Below are 24,469 nucleotides of genomic sequence, written 5' to 3' on the forward strand. Positions count from 1 at the left end.
CGGCTAGAATTAGGAAGAAATCATTTTATGAGCTAAAGCAGAAATCTGCCCCCCCCCCCCCCCCCATATCTCTCTCTATCTCTCTCTCTCTCTCTCTCTCTCTCTCTCTCTCTCTCTCTCTCTCTCTCTCTCTCTCTCTCTCTCACACACACACACACACACACACACACACACACACACACACAAATGCGTGCAAAAACCTGTGCACTTACATTATGCTGATCCCTGTGCTATTCAGTGAATTGTCTTCCTTTCTCCCAAATTACTTGTTGTACACATTAAAGGCGAAAACATGTGCACTTACATTATGCTGAGCCCTGTGCTATTCAGTGAATTGTCTTCCTTTCTCCCAAATTACTTGTTATACATATTAAAGGTAATATACTGACGCTTATCTTGCAAATAAGAGTAACTTTTGCTAATTTTTTACAGCTGAATTTTTTGCTCAGAAATGTTACACTTCGTTATATTAGGCACCCTGTATGGTTTTTTCTCTCCTATGCTTTAAATCCATTTCTTCCTGGATTTCAGAAGTACTTACACAGGAGTCAGTGGACACACAAAATTCGTAACTGGGTCAAGCATTTCTTGGTAGGGAGAAAACAGTATATAATTTGGAAATCATGAGCAGATGAAATAACTACAGGTGTCCACTAGAAAAGTACATTGGACTCTTGCTGTTCACATTGTATCTCAATGATTACCAGACAATAGTAACCACTGTATTTCTGGAGATGATATTATATAGTGACATACAACCCGAAAAAAGGTTGCATGAATATGTAATCAGATCATAAGAGGGCTAAGTGGGGGGAAATTAGCAACCCCTTAAATGCTCATGTGTTAAACTCTGCACTTCAAAAAAACATGGGACCCTATGACTATCAGTTACTATTGGAATCAGTTCACACATATAAATACCTGTACATAAAAATCCTTAGGGACCTAAAATGAAAAACTAGAACATTCAAGTGCAATGTAGAAAATGCACATGGAATAATTTAGTTCATTTTTAAGATACTGGTAAAATGCAGTCATCTGATCTTAGAAAGTTGCTCAAGTGTAAGATACATGCAAAATAGGACAAACGGATCACTGAACACATAGGACAGCCTGAATGATCATAGGTTTGTTTGAAACATAGGAATGTGCCAGTGTAATGCCGAAAAATCTGGACTGGTTGCTGCTTGACGATGACAACTTACAGGTAGAATCAGTATATGATAAGTGAAGAATCTAAAAATATGAGGTATGTCCACAAATTAAGTTCTGTTTGGTTATATAAAACAAATGTGCACAAATACAGAAAAGATATATATTGTACAAAAATCTCCAAGTGTTAAGGTACTTTTCTTCATGGCTTCCGAAATTTTTTGGGCACTTGTCATAGCGTGGCAAAAGTTTTTGTATGCCTTCTTCATAGAAGGTTGCCACCTATGTATTTAAACCATGTGGTAACATGTTCTGTCAGCTCGTCATCATCATTGAAGTGTTGACCACCATGGACAGATTTTAGGTGTAAGAAGAATGAAAGTCGCTAGGAGTGTTGTGGTTAATCTTCTCTTCCATTGTGTGAACCAGTTCATCAGTAACCACAGATGGGCATCCACTTCCTTCTTCATGGTGCACTTGATCACGTCCTTCGTTGAACAGTCTGACTCATCTTCTAACCATTGAATCACTTATAGAATTTTGTCCATAAAGCTCGCAGATTTGCCAATGAATTTCTTTTGGTTTAACTTCCTTTGCATTTAGGAAACGAATCACAAATCATGGCTGACATTATAAAGAAGCATTACAAAGCACACATCGGCAGCGGCGATCTGAAAATGGCGTACATGTCTTCTCCTTGAGTCAGAGTAACTGCTGCGCATGCTCGGAACTGCCATCACAGTGCTGCCCCAGATAGAAATAGAAACAGAACTTACCCCGTCGACGACCCTCGTATGTTATAACTCCTTGTGTATTGCTCCATGGGAATTGCTCACGGAAAATTAGACTAAATACAGTGTACAGAGGCATCTATATGCAAGTCGTCCAGTAGGGAGTACATTCAGCCTTGCCGTGCATTTCAGTGATTTGCAAGAGTACAGATGTAAACTGTGAACCAGAACCCAGAAAATGGTATACATCCATGTGTCAAGAACTTCTTGAAGCATTTCTTTGTCTTTCTCGTAAGACACTGTAACATAAAAATGCTTGTGATGTTATGATTTTGGGTCCCAGAGTTTGAGGCTTATAGTTTCGGATTCCTAGGGAATAGTCTTACAAATTGATCATAACTGGAGGTGTCGCCATCTCTTCACAGCATATAGCGTACGTGAAGATTGGTCTGACACTACAAAACCTATGCTACGAAGGTGAAACACGTTGTTAATAAACCAATAAGTTGCAATCAAGAATATTTTAATTCAACTAAGTTTTTAGTTGTTCTGTACCATTTGTTTCGTGTGGGTAGAAGAGATTATATAAACTTAATACTTTCAGTATTAAATTTAATACTTTCAGCCCCCCATCAGCATTAGACCTTGCCGTTGGTGGGGAGGCTTGCGGCTCAGGGATACAGATAGCCGTACTGTAGGTGCAGCCACAACAAAGGGTTATCTGTTGATAGGCCAGACAAACATGTGGTACCTGAAGAGGGGCAGCAGCCTTTTCAGTAATTGTAGGGGCAACAGTCTGGATGATTGACAGCACTGGCCTTGTAACACTAACCAAAACGGCCTTGCTGTGCTGGCATTGCGAACGGCTGCAAGCAAGGGGAAACTACAGCAGTAATTTTTCCTGAGGGCATGCAGCTTTACTGTATGGATAAATGATGATGGCGTCCTCTTGGGTAAAATGTTCCGGAGGTAAAATAGTCCCCCATTCGGATCTCCGGGTGGGGACTACCCAGGAGGACGTTGTTATCAGGAGAAATCTGGCGTTCTACGGTTCGGAACGTGGAATGTCAGATCCCTTAATCAGTCAGGTAGGTTAGAAAATTTAAAAAGGGAAATGGATAGGTTAAAGTTAGATATTGTGGGTATTTGTGAAGTTCGGTGGCAGGAGGAACAACACTTCTGGTCAGGTGAATACCGAGTTATCAATACAAAATCAAGTAGGGGTAATGCAGGAGTAGGTTTAATAACGAATTGGAAAATAGGAATGCGGGTAAGCTATTACAAACAGCATAGTGAACGAATTATTGTGGCCAAGACAGACACGAAGCCCATGCCTACTACAGTAGTACAAGTTTATATGCCAACTAGCTCTGCAGATGATGAAGAAATTGATGAAATGTATGATGAAATAAAAGAAATTATTCAGGTAGTCATGGGAGACGAAAATTTAATAGTCATGGGTGACAGGAATTCGAGAGTAGGAAAAGGGAGGGAAACAAACATAGTGGGTGAATATGGATTGGGGGAGAGAAATGAAAGAGGAAGCCGACTGGTAGAATTTTGCACAGAGCATAACTTAATTATAGCTAACACTTGGTTCAAGAATCGTAAAAGAAGGTTGTATACGTGGAAGGATCCTGGAGATACTAGAAGGTATCAGATAGATTATATAATGGTAAGGCAGAGATTCAGGAACCTGGTTTTAAATTGTAAGACATTTCCAGGGGCAGATGTGGACTCTGACCACAATTTATTGGTTATGAACTGTAGATTAAAGCTGAAGAAACTGCAAAAACGTGGGAAATTGAGGAGATGGGACCTAGATAAACTGAAAGAACTAGAGGTTGTATAGAGCTACAGGGAGAGCATTAGGGAACGATTAACAAGAATGGGGGAGAGAAATACAGTAGAAGGAGAATGGGTAGCTTTGAGAGACGAAATAGTGACGGTAGCAGAGGATCAAGTAGGCAAAAAGACGAGGGTTAATAGAAATCCTTAGGTAACAGAAGAGATATTGAATTTAATTGATGAAAGGAGAAAATACAAAAATGCTGTAAATGAAGCAGGCAAAAAGAAATACAAGCTTCTCAGAAATGAGATCGACTGGAAGTGCAAAATTGCTAAGCAGGGATGGCCAGTGGACAAATTGGCTCTGAGCACTATGGGACTTAACTTCTGAAGTCATCAGTCCCCTAAAACTTAGAACTACTTAAATCAAACTAACCTAAGGACATCACACACATACATGCCCGAGGCAAGATTCGATCCTGTGACCGTAGCAGTCGCACGGTTCCAGACTGTAGCGCCTAGAACCGCTTGGCCAACCCGGCCGGCGCCAAAGGACAAATGTAAGGATGTAGAGGCTTATCTCACTAGGGGTAAGATAGATACTGCCTACAGGAAAATTAAAGAGACCTTTCGATAAAAGAGAATGACTTGTATTATCAAGAGCTCAGATGGAAACCCAGTACTAAGCAAAGAAGGGAAAGCAGAAAGGTGGAAGGAGTATACAGTGGGTCTCTACAAGGGCGATGTTCTTGAGGACAATATTATAGAAATGGAAGAGAATGTAGATGAAGATGAAATGGGAGGTATGATACTGCGTGAAGAGTTTGACAGAGCACTGAAAGACCTAAGTCAAAACAAGGCCCCGGGAGTAGACAACATCCCATTAGAACTAATGATAGTCTTGGGAGAGCCAGGCCTAACAAAACTCTACCATCTCGTGAGCAAGATGTATGAGACAGGTGAAACATCCTCAATCCCAAAGAAAGCAGGTGTTGACAGATGTGAAAATTAGCGGACTATCAGTTTAATAAGCCACAGCTGCAAAAATACTAACACGGATTCTTTACAGACGAATGGAAAAACTAGTAGAAGCCGACCTCGGGGAAGATCAGTTTGGATTCCGTAGAAATATTAGAACACGTGAGGCAATACTGACCCTATGACTTATCTTAGAAAATAGATTGAGGAAAGACAAACCTAAGTTTTCAGGATTTGTACTCTTAGAGAAATCTTTTGATAATTTTGACTGGAATACTCTTTTTTCAAATTCAGAGGGTTGTTGTTGTGGTGGACTTCAGCCATGAGACTGGTTTGATGCAGCTCTCCATGCTACTCTATCCTGTGCAAGCTTCTTCATCTCCCAGTACTTACTGCAACCTACATCCTTCTGAATCTGCTTAGTGTATTCATCTCTTGGCCTCCCTCTATGATTTTTACCCTCCACGCTGCCCTCCAGTGATAAATTTGTGATCTCTTGATGCCTCAGAACATGTGCTACCAACCGGTCCCTTCTTCTTGTCAAGTTGTGCGGTGATAATACAGGACAACAGCATTACTTGCACATTTAACTTGGGCAGCACTGGCCAGCCACCTGGTCCAACTAATCTGCAGTAACGTGAACTGTTGCATTAAGGACACCGAAAGAGACGAACACAGAACAACATAGCCTTTAATATCATGTAATTTTTCAACATAAGGAAATAGTGGTACAGCTCAGGCGGTACGGTTCTTAGGTGATCTGATGCAAAACATAACATGCTCTCAAGTCTTAGCTAACGTAGTACTGTAATAAAACAAAAACAGGAGTGATGAAAATTCCAGAGCAACAGGGATAATTTTTCTGCATGAGCTATGTGTGGCGTAAAAGCACACTGCTGGGATTTCACCATGTAAATATTGAAGCTGCTGAAGGTATTACAGTCAGTCTTCTGGTAATCTCTGAGCTTATCAAAAAGTCTACATTTCTTCGTCCTCTTTTATGACGTGCTGTTCTGCATGTGCCATCGTTCATCAGTGGTGTGTCGCAAAGCTTCGTGCAGTATAATAATTCCAGTATGTTTGGCAGCTTAAATGTATTGTTATTTTTCGCGACAAATCCCTTAACTTGGTTCCAGAGCAATTCTAGTGGGTTCAGATTGCAGTATTAACCGTAGAACGGACGAGGTGGGTCTCTCAGACCAAAGCGGATCTAGTTTTAAAAATATCCATAAGTGTACACTACTTGCGAGTCGGCCATCCATTGTAGCTTTCAGTTAATGTTCCTAGAGGACACTGCTTGTGTCATCACTTTTCTTTGTACGCCAGTTGATTGTTGACGTGGATGGAAGCATGTTGTGGGCCTGAGAGACCCGGCTCGTTTATGTTAGCTTTTTCTGCTTATGCACACTTCTGGTTATACTGACTGCGAGCAATAAAAATGCTCGAAAATGGCCTGGCAGCATTCTCTAAGTGATGAAGAAATTGAAAAACTGTTATTAGAAAGTGATAATGATGATTCAGATGTAGATCCTGATTTTATTTCCGAAAGTGATCACAACACAGAAAGCGAAATGAGCGACGAAGAGCTGTACAGCGAAGATAACGTCGTTATTCCTGCGAGAAACGTGAGTACACTCACTAATACATCTGGAGATTTTGTATTAACTAGTGTGGTTGGTTCTGGGCCCTCTTTCAGTGAATCATCACCTTACTATTTGTCGAGAGATGGACGAACTAAATGGCAGAAACAAGTTCCCAACCAAAATATATGTAGCAGATCACACAATATAATTATACATTTGCCTGGTGTCAGTGGGGAAGCTAGAAATTCTAACAACATTGTCGAGGCCTGGAAGCTGTTCGCTGACGACGATTTGCTCGATTTGATAATAGAGAGCACAAATACTTACATAGATCACGTAAAATCACTTCATAAAAGTGACCCAAATACTTCAAGGAACTTGAAAAAAGAGGAGCTACAGGCATTTTTGGGACTTTTGTACATTTCTGGCGTTCTTCACGGAGGCAAAATGAATATGGAAGAATTTTGGGACACTTGTGGCACAGGGACAGAAATCTTCCCTCCGAGTATGCCACTGCGAAGATTTCATTTTCTTCTGATATGGGGAACATAAAAAAAAACTGATAAAATGGCCCCTGTATGTGGTGTTATGATGGGGGGGGGGGGGGGGGGGGGGGCAGACTGCACGAGGCATTTCACAACCAAGTGAATATCTTACAGTGGACTGGATGTTACTATCTTTTCGTGGACGTTCTTCTTTCAGAGTGTGCATTCCTTCAAAACCCAGAAAGTATGCGATCAAAATATTTATCTTGGCAGATGCAAAAACGTAATATGTAAAAAACTTGGAAGCGTATGTAGGGCAACAACCTCCAGGTTTCTTCCATGCGAGTAACGCAACTGACGATGTTGTGCTCAGGCTTGTGGAACCAGTGAAGGGAACAGGAAGGAATATTACCCTTGACAATCGGTCCACTAGCTGCACCCTTGCAAGAAAACTGCTCACAGACCGTAACCTTACACTTGTTGGGACACTGCGCAAAAATAAAAGAGAAATTCCATTGGAATTCTTGCCTCACAAGGAAAGGGAAATACATTCCTCCATATTCGCATTTTGCGACAATTTCACATTGGTGTTATATGAGCTAAAGAAAAATAAATGTGGAATTTTACTGTCTTTAATGCATACAAACAATAAAATCGATTAAGAAACCGGTAATATGAAGAAGCCAGAAATAATTACATTCTACAGTTCAACAAAGAGTGGAGTGGACGTGGTTGATGCCATGTGTTCAGTATATAACGTTGGAAGACAAACAAGTATGCTGGCCATCGTGCATATTTTGTGCCCTTTTGAATGTTGCTGGTGTAAATGCATTTGTGATATACAAAGCAAACACAGGACTGGATATTTCAAGGAGGATATTTCTCAAGCATCTCGGTTTGGAACTCATAAAACCACACATGGCACAGAGAGTTAACCAGAAGAATCTCCCGAGCAACATTCGACAGCTGGCAGCACGTCTGTCTGGGATTTCCATTGACAAGGAAGTTGTTCCAGAAGGAAAGCAAAGTCATTGTTATAAATGCAAAGACAATAAAACAAAATATTTTTGTAAAAGATGTGGAAAGTGGCTGTCTCTCTCCCATTCTCTAAAGTTATGACAAGATTGTGCAGAGAAACCTTTTTTTTTATTATGCTATGCACTAAAATGCATAATATTTTGTAATAGCGGGCTTGACAATCCTAATTTCATAACTTGTGAGGACATGAACTATCAAAAATAAAATAAAACTGTTTTAAATGTTAAAGAACGTTTTTAAATACTGAATAATTTTACTTTCAGGTTTTCGGAGAAATACGTTATTTTCAAAGAAAAGTATGGTAGATATAAATTTTACTGAACAATAAAAGAAGTATACCAGCACTGTTGTTGAAAATTTTAGTCTTACTTATTCTGGAACACAAAAGAAAACGGTGGGCCTGTCAGACCTAGCCCGTCCGTTTGTGCTACTTTTTTTTCGCCCGTCTGGTCTAGGTTTATGGTGTCAACTGTAAAAATGCAGCGTGTACAGTGTGCTCGACGTCGCAAAAGTTGTTTTTCGTGGTTCTACGACGCTTATCACCCTGGCTCATGTGAGACATATGCCCTATAAAACAATGGGCATATTCATAGAATATTTGATTTTTCTCCAAAAAAATTTAATTGTGTAATGTTTTCTTCACTTCAAAATCTTTGTCTCTTATAAAATATCGATAATTAAGAATGTGTATTTGAAATGAAAACCAGAATTTTGTATGTGACAAGTACTTAAGAAACTAGAAGACAGTGCATTTTCTTTTTTAATGATTGAGTTGTTGTTGTGGTCTTCAGTCCAAAGAGTGGTTTGATGCAGCTCTCCGTGCTACTCTATCCTGTGCAAGCCTTTTCATCTCCGACTAACTACTGCAACCTACACCCCTCTTGACTCTACTTAGTGTATTCTCCGTCTGCGATTTTTACCCCACAAGCTTCCCTCCAGTACTTAATTGGTGAATCCTTGACGTATCAGAATGTGTCCTACCAATCGATCCCTTCTTTTGGTCAGGTATAACACAAATTTCCCTTCTCCCAAATTCTATTCAGTACCTCCTCGAATGGTTCAAATGGCTCTGAGCACTATGGGACTTAACATCTGAGGTCATCGGTCATCAGTCCCCTAGACTTAGAAGTACTGAAACCTAACCTTCCTAAGTACATCACACACATCCATGCCCAAGGCAGGATTCGAACCTGTGACCGTAGTAGCAGCTCGGTTCCGGACTGAAGCACCTACAACCGCTCGGCCACAACGGCCGGCAGTACCTCCCCATTAGTTACGTGATCTACCCATCTACTTAATTAGCATATATTTGATTATTTGAATGATAAAAGTATTCAAACAGAACAAAAATAGTAGTAGATCCCAACGAGATTTGTACAGCCGCCCATTCGCCCACACGATTGACATACGACAACACTACCAATTACGGTATGCGTGTAACTATTATATTCCGCTTTACTACATGGTGTTTCTTGTGAAAAACATTAAGAACAACTTGTTCCTAATCAATAACGGTGTTCACTATGAAGCAGTACACAGTGTCATCCTTTTTCGCAGTACATATGAATAGCTAGACAATCAGAACACAAGTAGCGCTCACAGACTACACGATTGTTCAAATAAAAATTACATAGCTTAAGTGTGGTTAAGAAAAACGTTGATGGGTTAATACATCCGAATGCTTTAAAGTTTCATTTATAGCAATACAGTAATAAGATATCTAAAACGTAAGTTGGACCTACTTCCAAGAGCGGAACAACACGAGAGCCACGGCTACTAGCCAGTCGTCGTGTTTGTTTACATCAGGTTCACTCTTATGACAAATGGAGTATGAGCGTGTGTGTGTATTGTGTAACAGTCTTCGTTGTGCCTACCTGTAACTCAATTTACAAAGAGGTGCTGTAATCTGTTTTGAGATTGCCCTTTCTTCTTTTGCAAGATTGGTGATATTAGGAAGGGACTTGGGTGGAGTGGTGAGGCCAAGTTGGAGGTAAGGAATTTCTGGAAGGTGACCAGCGTGTTGGATAGTGGTATGAACTCAAAGAGACAGGACTCAATGTTGATATTAGATGAGCTTTGGTTGGAGGGATTGGTGACTAAGAATTGTTTCCACTGCGGGAATCAGGAGAAATAGAGTAGGTTTTTGACAAGTATAACATGGTTGAATTTGGGGCTAAAGATGAGACCTGTGTACAGGACTGAAAAGTCTGTGAGGCTGCAGATTTTGGTGGAAAGGTTAATGGCATGGGATGTTTCAGCTCTGGATTTATTGGAGTTTTGGGGGACGTGACAAGTTGGAAAGATCAGCTACGCAGGATCTGGGTGCTACAAGGGGTTGATGAGGAGTTGGGTAGGGGTTGGACAAATACATAAAAACACACAAACAAATACACACAAAAACAGGACGGAATGAATGAGGTATGAGAGTGTATAAGGGAAAGGGAAAGGGGAGGGGGGAACTAGTCATTGGACTAGTTTTTTGTTGTACTGGGAAACATTTGGGTCAAGGAACGAATACAGAGGTGGTACATCTTTATCTTCAGGAATACTATTGAATGGATTAAAATCTGTGGACTTTGCCTAGATTAAAACCTTCAAAAACATATGCAATTTTCGAAAATATCTTGTCTATTGCACAATAACAATCAGGATACAAAAATGCTGCAAGATGTGTGACCAAAATAGCTCTTAGCTGTTCTTTGACTTTTACAGTGTTTATTACAAATGTAATGCATTTGAGAACAGGATTTAAAGATGCTGCCAGCTAGATCACAAAGCAATCACCTTTTAATTATTCTTTGATTTTTGCAAACATTTTTTATTAAAAACTTACTTTTACATGAAGATAAAAAATCAGCTAAAATGTTAGGTCTAATGCCATTCTACTTCCTCTTCTGGTGAAACTAAGTAATCTCTCAACTTGTAATGACTTTCTTGGCTGAGGGTGGCCAAGTACATATGTTCGTGGGATGCCATGGTACATTGTTTAGGTTCATCTGTATGTCTCTGTGCCATTCTTTTCAACCCCTTCACTGAAAACTTCTACAAGTTCGCAAGGAACTTCCAGTAACTGGCAAGTTCTTGCAGAAGATACTTGTGGAAGAAGTAGCTTCTGCAAGCAACTTGGGGAAATTTACTTGCAAGTGGACCCCACACACGTACTTGTTTGCCAGTACTGGATACACAATGCAGTATCTTTAAGCATACTTCTTGCTTGTGTACTATGGGACAGGAGAATTGCCTTGCAGTTAGCACTGTTTGCTGTAGAGCACTGCTCCTCATTTTTTGATAAAATCTGCACCTGTTTTCTTGCGAATTTGTTTTCCCAGGTTCAGGACAAATGTAAACAAGTTGGGTTGTTTGCAAGAGAGGCATCTAAATTGCTTTTAGAGAATGTATGAATTGACCACGCATGTCTAACATGATACAACACCACCTTCCATCATTTCATAGTTCGTCACTCCAAGTAATAAGTCCCAACTGATCTCCATGGTCAACACCAGTTTTATTTATGATTAAGTACAAACTCAGGCTTCAGCATTTCTACCATTCCGGCTTCGGATTTTATGTCTGTGACTACTTGTTTTGCTGCATTTTGCAGAAAGTAGTCTTTCCACTTAAGTGCTAGCACAGAATCTGTTCTTGAATATCACTTGACCTCTTAGTTTATTTTGTTTGAGTTCCTGTGCCAGCCCTCCCCCCTCCCTCTATATTCCTGATTACTGTGCCAACAGCGTGTGTGTCCTCATGAAATTATATTTCAGATAACCTTACACTTGCGTAAAACCAGTCCAAGTAAATGAATCTAACATTAGCTCATTGCTCTTAATATTCTGATATTTGGTTTGGGAACAAGGCACATGTGAATAATTATAGCCAAAAAATGATACATCACATGTAGCTCCACAGCAGACTGGTCAGCCCAGGTGACCTAGGGGTTATTTTGCTATTCCTCTGCAATTTAGAAATAATCACTCCAGCAGAGCAGTTTCGGATTTTGTTTATCACATTCTTGTCAATAAACATTCCCCAACAGTCAAACTTGGTGCTTTCAGCAGCCAAAGATGTCGAAACATTACTTACATCTCTTAGAACAGGTAACTAGGATCGAACATCATTTACCCAGGCAACAGTTGCTTCCAGAATTCCACCATTCCTCACTGAATGGGCACTTCACATTAGCTCATCTGACATCTTTTTTCCATTTTCAGGACACTCATTCGCTTCAAAATAAAGTCAGTAAAAAGTTACAGTACATAATTATGCTACTTATGTACACTAGCTGGTATTTACATTTACCAGCTGTTTTAGAAACATACAGTCACCAATTTCAAAACTATCATATCAACTTCTGGTCCAGATTCTTCAAGCATCCTCAGAATCCCTTTCCCCAGTCTGAGAAACTTCGGCAATCAAGACAACAACCACACTGCAGCAGTGAAAGCTGCACTCCATCTATCATGCCTGTAATGTGTTTTTCAAGACAGACAGCACTTTGTGGAAGCAGGTATAGCCATTTAGTGGTTCTCCAACACAGTACAAGAGCAAACGACAAACTGGAACTGCTTGGAAATGATGGGCTGCATCTTCAACTACCAAGAGGAAGCCACACTCAGAGTTTCCAACAGTGGCGACTTACGGAAATCACAATGTCCTAGTAGTTTCAGTGAGCAGCGCCTGGAATGTGTTAAATGTTAAGAAATATAAAATGATGCGCTTCATAAAACGAAAAAGCTTGGGATCCTATGGCTATAATAACAAGTCACAGCTGCATCCCACCAACTCACATAGATACCCGAGTAACTTTGGTAGGGATATGAATTGAACAATCAAAAGACTCCAATGGAGATAAAGCAAATAATTCTCCGTTCATCACCACAAGAATAAACCTCATGTAAACATTACACTATGTTTTCTTCCGTGTCTGCTGGAACCTCATTGGAGGTTGTTTCACGTGGATCAGAAGCCAAACTGTCTGGGGTACAGTCAAGTATGATGATGAGGATATGTTTTATGCAGTGCGTAACGCGTACATCAACGCGGTGATAATACGGGAGTGTTACTGGCGCATTTAACTTTGACAGCACTGACCAGCCACGTGGTCCAACTAACCTGCAGTAAATTGAACTGTTGTATTAAAGACACAGAAAGAGACAAACATGGAACATAGCCTTTAATATCATTTAATTTTTCAACAGAAGGAAATACTGGTACAGCTCAGGCGATATGCTTCTTAAAGTGATCTGATGCAAAACATAACATGCTCAATCTTAGCTAACGTAGTTACAAGAGTGATGAAAATTCCTGACTAACAAGGACAATTTTTCTGCACGAGTTGTGTGCGACATAAAATGCACTGCTGGGATTTCACCATGTAGTTAAATATTGAAAGCACTGGAGGTATTACAGTCGTCCGGTAATCTCTGAACTTCATATTCGGACTGAGGAAAGCAGTTCATTTCAGTATTGCTATGTTGATATCAAGGCGAACACCAGGATCCCAAGCCACCAAAAAGTCTCATTTCCTCCTCCTCTTATGACGTACTGTTCTGCACCTCACCATTGTTCAGCAGTGAGGTATCACAAATCTTCATGCATTAGTTCCAGTAAGTTTGGCAGCTTAAATGTCTTGTTATTTCTCGTAACAAATCCCTTAACTTGGCTCCAGATCAATTCTATGGGGTTCAGATAACAGCGGTACAGTGACAACTGAAAAATACAGCATTTGTACAGTGTGCTTGACACCGTGAAAATTGTTTTCCACATATCTAAAATGCTTATTACTCTGGCTAGTGAGAGATCACTTGTATCCTATAAAACACTTTACATATTCAAGAAGTATTTCATTTTTGAAACTTCCTGGCAGATTAAAACTGTGTGCCCGACCAAGACTCGAACTCGGGACCTTTGCCTTTCGCGGGCAAGTGCTCTGCCAACTGAGCTACCGAAGTACGACTCACGCCCGGTACTCACAGCTTTACTTCTGCCTGTACCTCGTCTCCTACCTTCCAAACTTTACAGAAGCTCTTCTGCGAACCTTGCAGAACTAGCACTCCTGAAAGAAAGGATATAGCGGAGACATGGCTTAGCCACAGCCTGGGGGATGTTTCCAGAATGAGATTTTCACTCTGCAGCGGAGTGTGCGCTGATATGAAACTTCCTGGCAGATTAAAACTGTGTGCCCGACCGAGACTCAAACTCGGGACCTTTGCCTTTTGCAGGCAAGTGCTCTACCAACTGAGCTACCGAAGCACGACTCACGCCTGGTACTCACAGCTTTACTTCTGCCAGTACCTCGTCTCCTACCATCCAAATGATTAAGTTTACTTCTGCCAGTACCTCGTCTCCTACCTTCCAAATGATGATTAAGAAGTTGATTGCCACATATTGATCCCAATAGAACAGAAAAAAATTGTTGATCACAAGTTTTGAACTGTTGCCCACCGCACCACTCTATCAAACAACAATGCTACCAATTATGCTGAGATTACAGTTAAAACAGTGAGAATCAGTACGCACAGCCCTTACAGAGACTTACCATACACAATTTTTGAAACAAAAAATTGCATATCTAAAGTATGGTTAACAAAAACTTTGATGGCTATATTCATTAGAATATCTTGACGTTTCATTTACAGTGACAACAATAGAATATCTGATACATAAATTGGACCTACTTCCAGAGCAGAACACCACCAGTGTACGAAAGCTATGGCTGCTGACCAATCATCACGATTGTGTTTGTTTACATCAGGTTTATTCTTATGATGAACAGAGTATAGGGAAACAATATCAGTCTCGAAAGGGAATTTCTTACAATCACTGGTGTGATCTATCCTAGTACACTGCAGAAGTGTGAGAGACCTGTACCAAATAAAGAGCGACATTGAGAGTGCACAGATGACAGCACACATGGTCACATGTTAGTCTGTCATGGAGTGTGTCCCTGAGATGCTGAAGAAACTGCTGGTACACACTCCAACTATCCCATGAAAGTTTCAAGAACAGGCTTCAAATGACTACGAATATACTATACTATCCCTCATGTATCACTCCATTAGGGACAATAAGGACTATGTTAGATTAATTACAGCACACACAGGGGCAATCAATCAATCTTCCTGCACTTCATAAGTGAACGGAATGGGAAGAAATCCTAATAAATGGTGCAATGAAACATAACCTCTAATGTCCGCTTCACAGTGGTTTCTGAAGTATAGATGTACATCGATTTTTATAACTGAACACAAAGTTTAGAACAAAGCTTTTAATTCAAAGGAAAAAGTTTCTGAATACCACTGAAGTGGATCTAAATCCACACCATTTCTTCTTATCAACAACCATACTAATAAACCAAAAAATGCACTCTAATGCAGCACATGTGCATGTGCATCAGACACAAAGTGACGTTCGATATCGTAACAGTCAATATAGGGCTTAACCCAGTAGTGGCCATCTTGGGGACTCCTTATAAACAGTATGCCGATTTGCAACAGGGTAGTGCTTTTCATTTTAGGGCCCAATAGAATCCCTGTCACATGGTCCACAGTATCATTGGTGGCTTGAAAGAATGTGTGTCTGGTTTGCAGATTTCTGATTGTCCAATATGGATGTCAGTATACTTTCTGAATTTAAATACAACAAATCTAATGAAATGCATAATATAATTTCTGGATTTCAGATACCAATGGTCTCAAGTTTAACAAAGATGTATCCATCAAACTATGAAATACACGTCTGTCAGTGTGTTCTCCTTGGGAATGGAGAACTACAAACAGCCCAATTTATTACATATTTTTAAGTACACCACGAGTTATGAGGTGGTAAATATTCAGACCAATGAACCAGGAGCATGAAACCAGTGCTGAAAATATTTAAAAAACCTGCACCAAATTAGCAGTGTGCACTTCTCTAATAAACATATGCCCTCAGAAGGAAGATATTCCCAACGGACTGGGAGTTCACACACATTACGTCATGCATACAAATCTACTTTTCACAACTTTAAATGAAATGATTCTTCAAGCACAGGCAAACAGTCTACGCTACCACCTACATCTGTGCTAGATGTTTTGCTCACTGGTCCACTTGATACTGTTAGGATGACCATGAATTACTGTAAAAGTGTGTGAAACTAGGAACAGTAACTACATCTGTACCAAATCTTTTTAGTTGGGGAAATTTTCCAGACTTGGAAAAAACTCCCTGCGAATTCCAAGTGTTACTAGGAAGATAGTGTCAAAAAAACTTAAAATAATGACAAGCCACAGACGTAGCAGTCACTTTTTATTTATAAAACTCAATAAAATTCAGTTTCAAGGCTACATGGAATTCTTAAAATTACCCATGATTGCCCTGCTTTTACTAGGTAAGACTTAATTCCCAAGAATTTCAAAAGAAACACAATCTCAATTACATATAAATTCTCCATGATTCCCTATCTAATGCTTTCATATATGCACAGATTTGAATACAAACATACCAAGTTAGGAAACATTCCACAGTCTACATACAATTTTGAAAAATAAAAAGCTATTTCTAATTCAGGGTTGCCAAAGTTTTCCCAAGTGAAATTACCTGATACCCAGAAAAGTTTTAACATATCTCCCTGACAAATTTTTAAGATCTCAAAAGTTAGTTAACGATCTTGCCTTTGCAGCTAAGGTACAAGAATAGTGCAAACAAGGAGTACTAACATCAACATCCTGTGTAATGAACTAATTTTATATGGAGAAAGCAAGCCAAATGGTATGTGTGTTCCATTAAGACAACTGATATTTTATTTCAATAAAACAAAGCACATTTGGTGACAAAAATATGCATTTCCTTGCAGTCACAAGACATTTAAAATATCTTCACTGATTCCAGGAATAACCTCAGAAAAAGCAGGTCTCCTGAAAGAAATGTATAAGGTGGGGAAGAATTGTGTAAACCAACACTACGTGACCACCAATAAAATATTGTTGCTTATTACCCACTGTGGTATATATTATTTTACATGTATTCTGTGATTTTTCTTTCAAGAAATATACAAGCGCATAGTGTACAAACCGAAAGCGACTAAATTTCTTTCTTTTTATTGTCCATATTTCTAACATATAAACTACTTTTGAAGTGCGAAAATGAACAAGAACAAATAAAACATCTATAAAATGACACACTGTACAATGTACTTGGTGAGACAGTTGCAATTCCTGACAATCACCCATGGCCTGTGGCCTGCTGAGGAGCACCACAGGCCCGAGTTAAAGGATAAACCATGAAAATCCACTGCATTATGCCACACGTACATACTCTGCCCCTGGGCAGGTCAGTGAGACTAGATCAGACAGGGCCTGTCAGGCTTCAGATCGGCAGGCCCAATTCATTCCAAATACACACCAAAACAGCCTGCGGTTTTGGCCCGTCACAAAAATCCACTCATATGGGCAGTTCTTCACAAGCCAATGAAATGAGATCAGTGATCAATCATGTAACAGGTAACTTGTTTACTCTGAGCATCAGTAATGAGGATAGGTAGCAACTCAAAGATGATTGCTGAGCCACAGACAGGCATGTAGGAAAGAATCCCACTCAACTAAATTTTCAGCCATAACTTTTGTCAGAAAATGAGAGCATGTGTAGTAATTCGAGAATTTCTGTGTAAATTCTGGAACTACTCAGCCTTCTACTGTCTCGAACACACAAAATTCTGGATATGAGTGTGAATGGTAGAATCCTACCTACTGCTTGTCAGAGGTTTGTGTGTGTGCAAGTTTAAAATCAGTTGCAGGAAGAAAGTAGACACGGTGGACGAACAGCACCGACAAGTACCTGTTGGACAATCCATAATTGCTTTAGCGAGTGTGTAAAGAAGAACCACTGAGTTTATATGCAGCTCTGTGGTTATTGGGTCACTGACCATAGTTGTTATAACAAAGACAGTTGAAAAAGAACTCTTGAAATTTCTTGATGTAATCTTGCAATAGGCAATACTTATTTTCTGACTTATGTTAAGAAAAGTTATTGTACCAAAGTCAACTTTCTTTTAACTGTAATTTGTTTGACATTTGACTGAGGGACTTACCAGAAGTTATATATTTATGTTGAAAGTGAGTTTTATTGTGTATGAGAGTCAAATATATTGCTAATTGACAAAAAGCAAAGTTGTATGTTTACTTATTTCAGAAGTAGGAAGAGTCTAAAAATTCCTATACCTAGCATTATTCGACAGAAGTTTAAAGGGTTTCCAGCAGCCAGCTATCCAGTAAAGAAAAGTGGCTGCAAATTCCAAGTAAGTCACTTCATAAAGTGGAAGGTGGTTTGGGGGAATAAATCTAAATACTGTAACCCAGATTCACTTTTAAGTCAAACATTAGAACTTTGCAAAAGTACATCAGTACAGTAAGAGAAGTTGCAAAAGTGAACTATAGTATTGGACATACATTGTTTCATCAAACACTATTAATAGTAGAGAATATTAACAGAGATGTACTGTTTGGCTTAGATTGGTTGTTAGAGTTTTGAAGTCGTCTTAAAATGACAATCATCTTTGTTATGGTAGAGGGGACAGTAGATGCTTGTAACAAATAGGCACATTGAGGAACAATTGAGTGTCAGTGTCTACAATTAACACATCAAACTCATATACAAGACTAGTTAATGGATCCTTAATATTAAACAATCAAGAGATTTGTATAAAATTTTAATGGAGTATGAAGTGATGTTTCCCAATTGTTCAGGTAACATCAGCGACTATATCAGTAACTTAATAATCAAAGATGGCATTCTTTTGCAAACTGTATCCAATACCAGTGAGTTTGAAGGAAGCAGTTCGGGATGAGATTAACAGAATGATTGATAATATTATAGAACAGAGTTCCAGTGTAATGAATAATCATCTGGTCGTGGTGAACAAAGCTACATTAGTCTTATATGCTCATACATTAAATCAACATACAGAAAGTGACTAATATTGACGAATTGTTACCTATGTTCAAAAAGGCAAGATTCTTTAGTACAATGGACTTCAGCACAGGATATTGGCACATAAAATTACATCCAGAATCCAAAAGTATACAGCCTTTTTGTTTGAAGGAAAATCTTACTTCAATGTATTGCCATTTGGATTTAACATCTCTGTGTCCATATCTAAGTGTGTTAGATCAAGCAATAGGGACACTCATTGAAGGATCTGACATATGTAGACGATATCTTCACAGCTATTTAGAAGGACTATCGTCTAACTTTGTGGAAGACTGAAAAAATTAAAAGAAAAAGGTATTACAGTGAAGCTGTCTTAAATGTTTTTCACCCGCCAAGAACTTTAGGTCCTATTATAGCGGTAAGAGGGAATTAGACTGGACGCTGAATGCATAAAAGCTATCAAAGAATGGCCGCACCCCAGAAATATGAGACAATTAAAAGGATTTATAAGTATGGCCAGATACTGTCAACAGTATGTACAACGGCAAGAGTAAAATGACCTGAGAATTGTAAGTTTATTAACAAAGGGAGTACCTTGGACTTGCGATCAAGGTGCAAATGATGCATTTGAAAATGTTTAAAGAGCACTTGTTGAATCGCCCATATTACATCATCCATGAGCGAACCGTTCACATTTTCAACAGATGCACCTGATTACAGTGTTGCTGTAACTTTTCCAAGGAGAAAGGGATCCAAGTAATGTAGAACACAGAACCACAGCCTTTGCTAGCTGTAGCCTAAATAAGCACTAACTAAATTACACAGCTACCGAAAAGGAACAATTTGCAATTGTGTGGAGTATTCAAAAGTTTCAAACACTAGTATGGGGATCAGAAATTAATATTTACACAGATTACAAGCTTTATCCTTTCTGATGATTAGTCTATTACTACACAGTAGGTTGATGGAATAGATGCTTTTCCTATAGGAATACAATATGTAATAGGTTCAGAAAATATTGTACCTGATGCTTTGTCGAGGCTACCCATAGGAATGGAAGAACTGAAACATATGGAAGGGCCCGGCATTATTTTTGCCATTAATTTTATGTTGGAGGAATATCCGAACATCATTGTAAAGCAAATGGCTCAAAGAACAGGAAATATGCATCATGATCCTTATTTCACAGAAATTTTCTATGTGCATCCAGAATTCATTACCCCTAATCAATTAGGAAAATGGGAAATTGTAGATCATAACTTGATTTGGAGAGACAGCGTAACAGAGCGTTGGCACTTCTGTACCCCGAAGGTAATGGAAGACGAACTTGTGTGGTATGTTCACACACTTCAGAATCAAAAAATATATCCCATATGGATAAGTTTTATTATTTCAAGAAACTAGGTCATAAAACAGCAAGTTTGATTAGAACTTGTGGAACTTACTAGAAAGTAAAAAGAGTAAGGAAGGAAATTGGAAAATTATGCCACACTTACTGGCATGAAAACATACTCCATGTACAAAGAAAATTAAAGTCTTTGAACTCATCCTAAATGAACCCCTTTTATCGACTGGGCTGACACCTTTAGAAGTTATGGGCAAACCTTTTATAGAATAACCTCTAATTGTTTTAATTGGCCTGAACAACCTAGTGTAAATTACGAAGTAAATCAGGAAACAGCTTCTAAGAATTTAATTGAAAAGGCACTACAAAAAGTAATCATAACGAAAAGGCTGTGGAACCTCAGTACCAAGTCGATGACCTGGTTCTTGCAAGACATCTTCACAGCTCAACTGAAGAAAGACACTCAAGTTTGTCCAAAAATGACGGACCATACCGGGTACAAACTATGATCCATCCTAAGACATTGTTAGTAGATCCCACAACTGGATGAGAGAAGGGGAAATACGTAAATGATTAAAATTGTATTTCCCTAAGGACGTTAACATTCCGAGTTAATGGGCAGAGTAACGACCGCCGGATCCCGAGATGCCTTCGGTGTTTCTTCCAAAATAGTTTCCCAGCACTGAATTTCTTTAAAATCTAGAACTATTATCTAATCTTATTGCTTAGAAAACCATATGACTAGAATAGAGAACAACTTAATAAAATCACAGAAAAAAGTGATATCTAGATGAAAAACTGAATAGAGTATTATATTTGTGGAAAATATATGTGATTAGCTGAACAACTGTTGTACTGTAGTGTCGAGATCTACTTTGTACTGATTATTTCATACCTTTTATGAGATGCGATATACGTGGGAGTGTTTGTATAAATTTTGAAAGGGGGTGGGTATTGTAGCTAAAAGCATGATTTACAAGAACAGATAAATCAAGATTAACACAAAACACACCTTTCACACAACCCTCACAAACAAGTGTGCCCGATTTTTCATCATTTGCAATTTCCATAAGGTCCCTAGGATTTCCTTTGGGGACCTCAAAGGGTGAAAGTGGGACAAGTCCATTCTGTAGGTGCGATTGAACACCAGACCACCTCCAGCATCTCACTCGGGTACGTGAGGGGTAGGGAGCCTAGGAAAGAGGGCTTAGAAGGGCTTCCTGTCTTTGGGGCCATCTTTCTCTTCTTCAATTCTAGCATCCACATCTATTTTTGCTTTTCTTACTTCTCATTTGAGAAACTGTCTATGCTTTCCCTCTTTTCATATTCACATACTTCTATTGCTGAAGCCTCTCCTTATTTCCATGTTTACTTGAAACCTTTATCTTATCTTCAGATAAGAAAGGCAAAACACCAGACGAAACACTAACATACATCCACATACACACAAATATACACTTCTAAACAAACCCACACAAGGAATAGGTACCGATCCTTCGAGAAGGAGACAATATCGCGACAAGTCACAAATTTTATAGGGATTATTCTGGGAAGTGTGAATTCTATGAATGACTAGCATTATGTTTCGTGGAAATAAATGAGTGTCAAAAGAACACTCATTTCGAAGTTGGATCTGAGCACTATGGGACTCAACATCTTAGGTCATAAGTCCCCTAGAACTTAGAACTACTTAAACCTAACTAACCTAAGGACATCACACACACCCATGCCCAAGGCAGGATTCGAACCTGCGACCATGGCAGCCCGTGGTTCCGGACTGCAGCACCAGAACTGCACGGCCACCGCAGCCGGCCTTTCATTTTGCCCAGAGTTCCTCCAAGCTACAAATAATGAAATTAGTACATACTAGGAGGAGAACGAAACATCTGAACAGAAAATAGACTACTCATGTGTCAAACACGTGAAGTTTACGACTGAGGGGAAAAAAGGGAATAAAGAAAAGAATAAGTCCTCACAATTCCTAAATATTAATAAAGCTGGCTAAACCCATGAGTAAATGCTCATGTCTTAATAAAGTAAAATAAAGAAATAGAGAAACAATAAGAGAGAATTGTTATTGAAAGGAAAGATATGTATATAATCATATGTAAGAAATGTATACTGTTAATATGTCATAATAAGTGATTTGTATAACAATTATGTATAAAATATTGTGTGTTCGATGTGAAGGGGTGGGGTGGAGGATATCTAGTGATTCGAGAATTTCTGTGTAAATTCTAGAACCATTCAGCCTTCTACCATCCCAACCGCACAATCTGAGCGTGGGATGGTAGAATCCTACCTACTGCGCGTCATGTTTGTGTGTGCAGGTTTAAAATCAGTCACAGGAAAAAGTAGACACGGCAAATAAACGGCAACGACAAGTACCTGTCTGGCAAAATCCACATATGATTTAGTGAGAGTGTAAGGAAGAACCATGGAGTTTAGCTGCAGCTCTGCTTATTGGGGCATTGACTATTGTTATAACAAAGACAGTTTAAAAACAACTCTTGAAATTTCTTGATGTAACCTCACTATAGGCAAGACTGACTTTTTATTAATGTTAAAAGTTCTTGTATCAAAGCCAACTTTCTTTTAACAGAAACTGAATTTATTTCTGATGTTCGACTGTACAAGGGACTTACCGGAAGTTATATATTTATGTTGAAAGTGAGTTTTATTGTGTATTAAAGTCAAATACATCATTAATTGACAAAAAGCAAAGTTTGTATGTCTACTTATTTCATAAGAAGAAAGTAAAAATTCCTGTGCCTAGCATTATTCAGCAGAGTAGAAGTCAAGGGATTCCAGCAGCCGGCTATCGAGTAAAGAAGAGTGGGTGCAAATTCCAAGTAAGTCACCTCTTAAAGTGGAAGGTGGTTTGGGGGAATAAACAGAAATAATCCAGATTCACATTCACAATCTGAATATAAAAAATAGAAAGAAACTTCCACATGGGAAAAATATTAAAAACAAAGATTCCAAGACTTACCAAGCGGGAAAGTGCCAGCAGACAGGCACATGAACAAAACACACACACAGAATTACTAGCTTTCGCAACCGATGGTTGACACCTGTGTGTGTGTGTGTGTGTGTGTGTGTGTGTGTGTGTGTGTGTGCGTGTGTGCGTTTTGTTCATGTGCCTGTCTGCCGGCACTTTCCCACTTGGTAAGTCTTTGAATCTTTTTTACACAAACAGTGTCTAGTCTTGGAAAATCAGACCCAAACAAATTACTTAATGCCTCCCCCCCCCCCCCCCCCCATCAGCTGCTGCCAGGCTAGCAGCAAAAAGTGGTGGCAGCACTGACTGCAAGATGATGGGAGTGGTACGAAAGAGAAGAGGCACTAGTAATCGGAGTAGGGAAGCAGCACACATGCTCAGCTACGCCCAGCCAGCAACTATGTACGACATCTCACCTCAGTAAACAAACCATTTCACCTACTGAGACAAAAACGAGTTTTTCCATTTTAAGTTCCTGATTTACAGAACCTATGGCAACCCTGTCATTACAATAACATTTTGGACCATTTTAAGCACAAAATTCTGAATTAATCTGTAATATTAAAAACTGAATGATTTTTGTACCATGTTGCAATATTGGAACTCCCCTTAACTATAGAAGCCACCCAAAAATGAGGAAATTATATGCCTCTTACAGTCAAGTGTGCACATGAACTGTTTTCTATCATGTTGCACAATTTTGGTAATCGTTCTCCATTTATATTGCCATAATCTATATAATCTCTAATTCCTGAAATATTAGCTGCAATGTTCATTCTTCAATACAAAAATTTTACAGCATGTAATGAATAAAATTTCATGTAACTAGAAACTGATATTGGGCAATATATTTGCTTATATGTATGTGCATCACGGCAACGGCCTTCCTGCAGTGGGTACACCAGTTCCCGTGAGATCACTGAAGTTGAGCACTGCCGGGGGTGGTCAGCACTTTGATGGGTGACCATCCAGGCCACCATGCGCTGTTGCCATTTATCGGGGTGCACTCAGCCTCATGATGCCAACTGAGTAGCTACTCAACTGAATAGTAGCGGCTTCGGTCAAGATTACCATTATGATGACCGGGAGAGCAGTGTGCTGACCCCACGCCCCTCCTATTCGCATCCTCCACGGCAGTCACATGGTCCTGGTAGGCCACTCGTGGCCTGCAGACTGACTATATGTACGGCACAGAAGACAACTTCCAGTAAAGCCCTTACAAACAATTCCCTTATTGATTTTACATTTTGTAATATAGGAAATTTTACTATGAATTAAACTTACTGTTTATATCAGAAGAGTAACAAGGACAGGTGACAAATTCTAGCTTAACTCTACGTCAGCTCTGAAGGCTGAGTACCTATATGGGCTTCAGTAACTATATACTATTAATCAATTTTTCACTATGTCAAGCCAAACAAACATGGTACTCATAATTATTGGAAAAATTGTTGCAAATATAT

This window comes from Schistocerca gregaria, chromosome 7 (assembly GCF_023897955.1).
Source record: "Schistocerca gregaria isolate iqSchGreg1 chromosome 7, iqSchGreg1.2, whole genome shotgun sequence".
NCBI classification, from domain to species: Eukaryota; Metazoa; Arthropoda; class Insecta; order Orthoptera; family Acrididae; genus Schistocerca; species Schistocerca gregaria.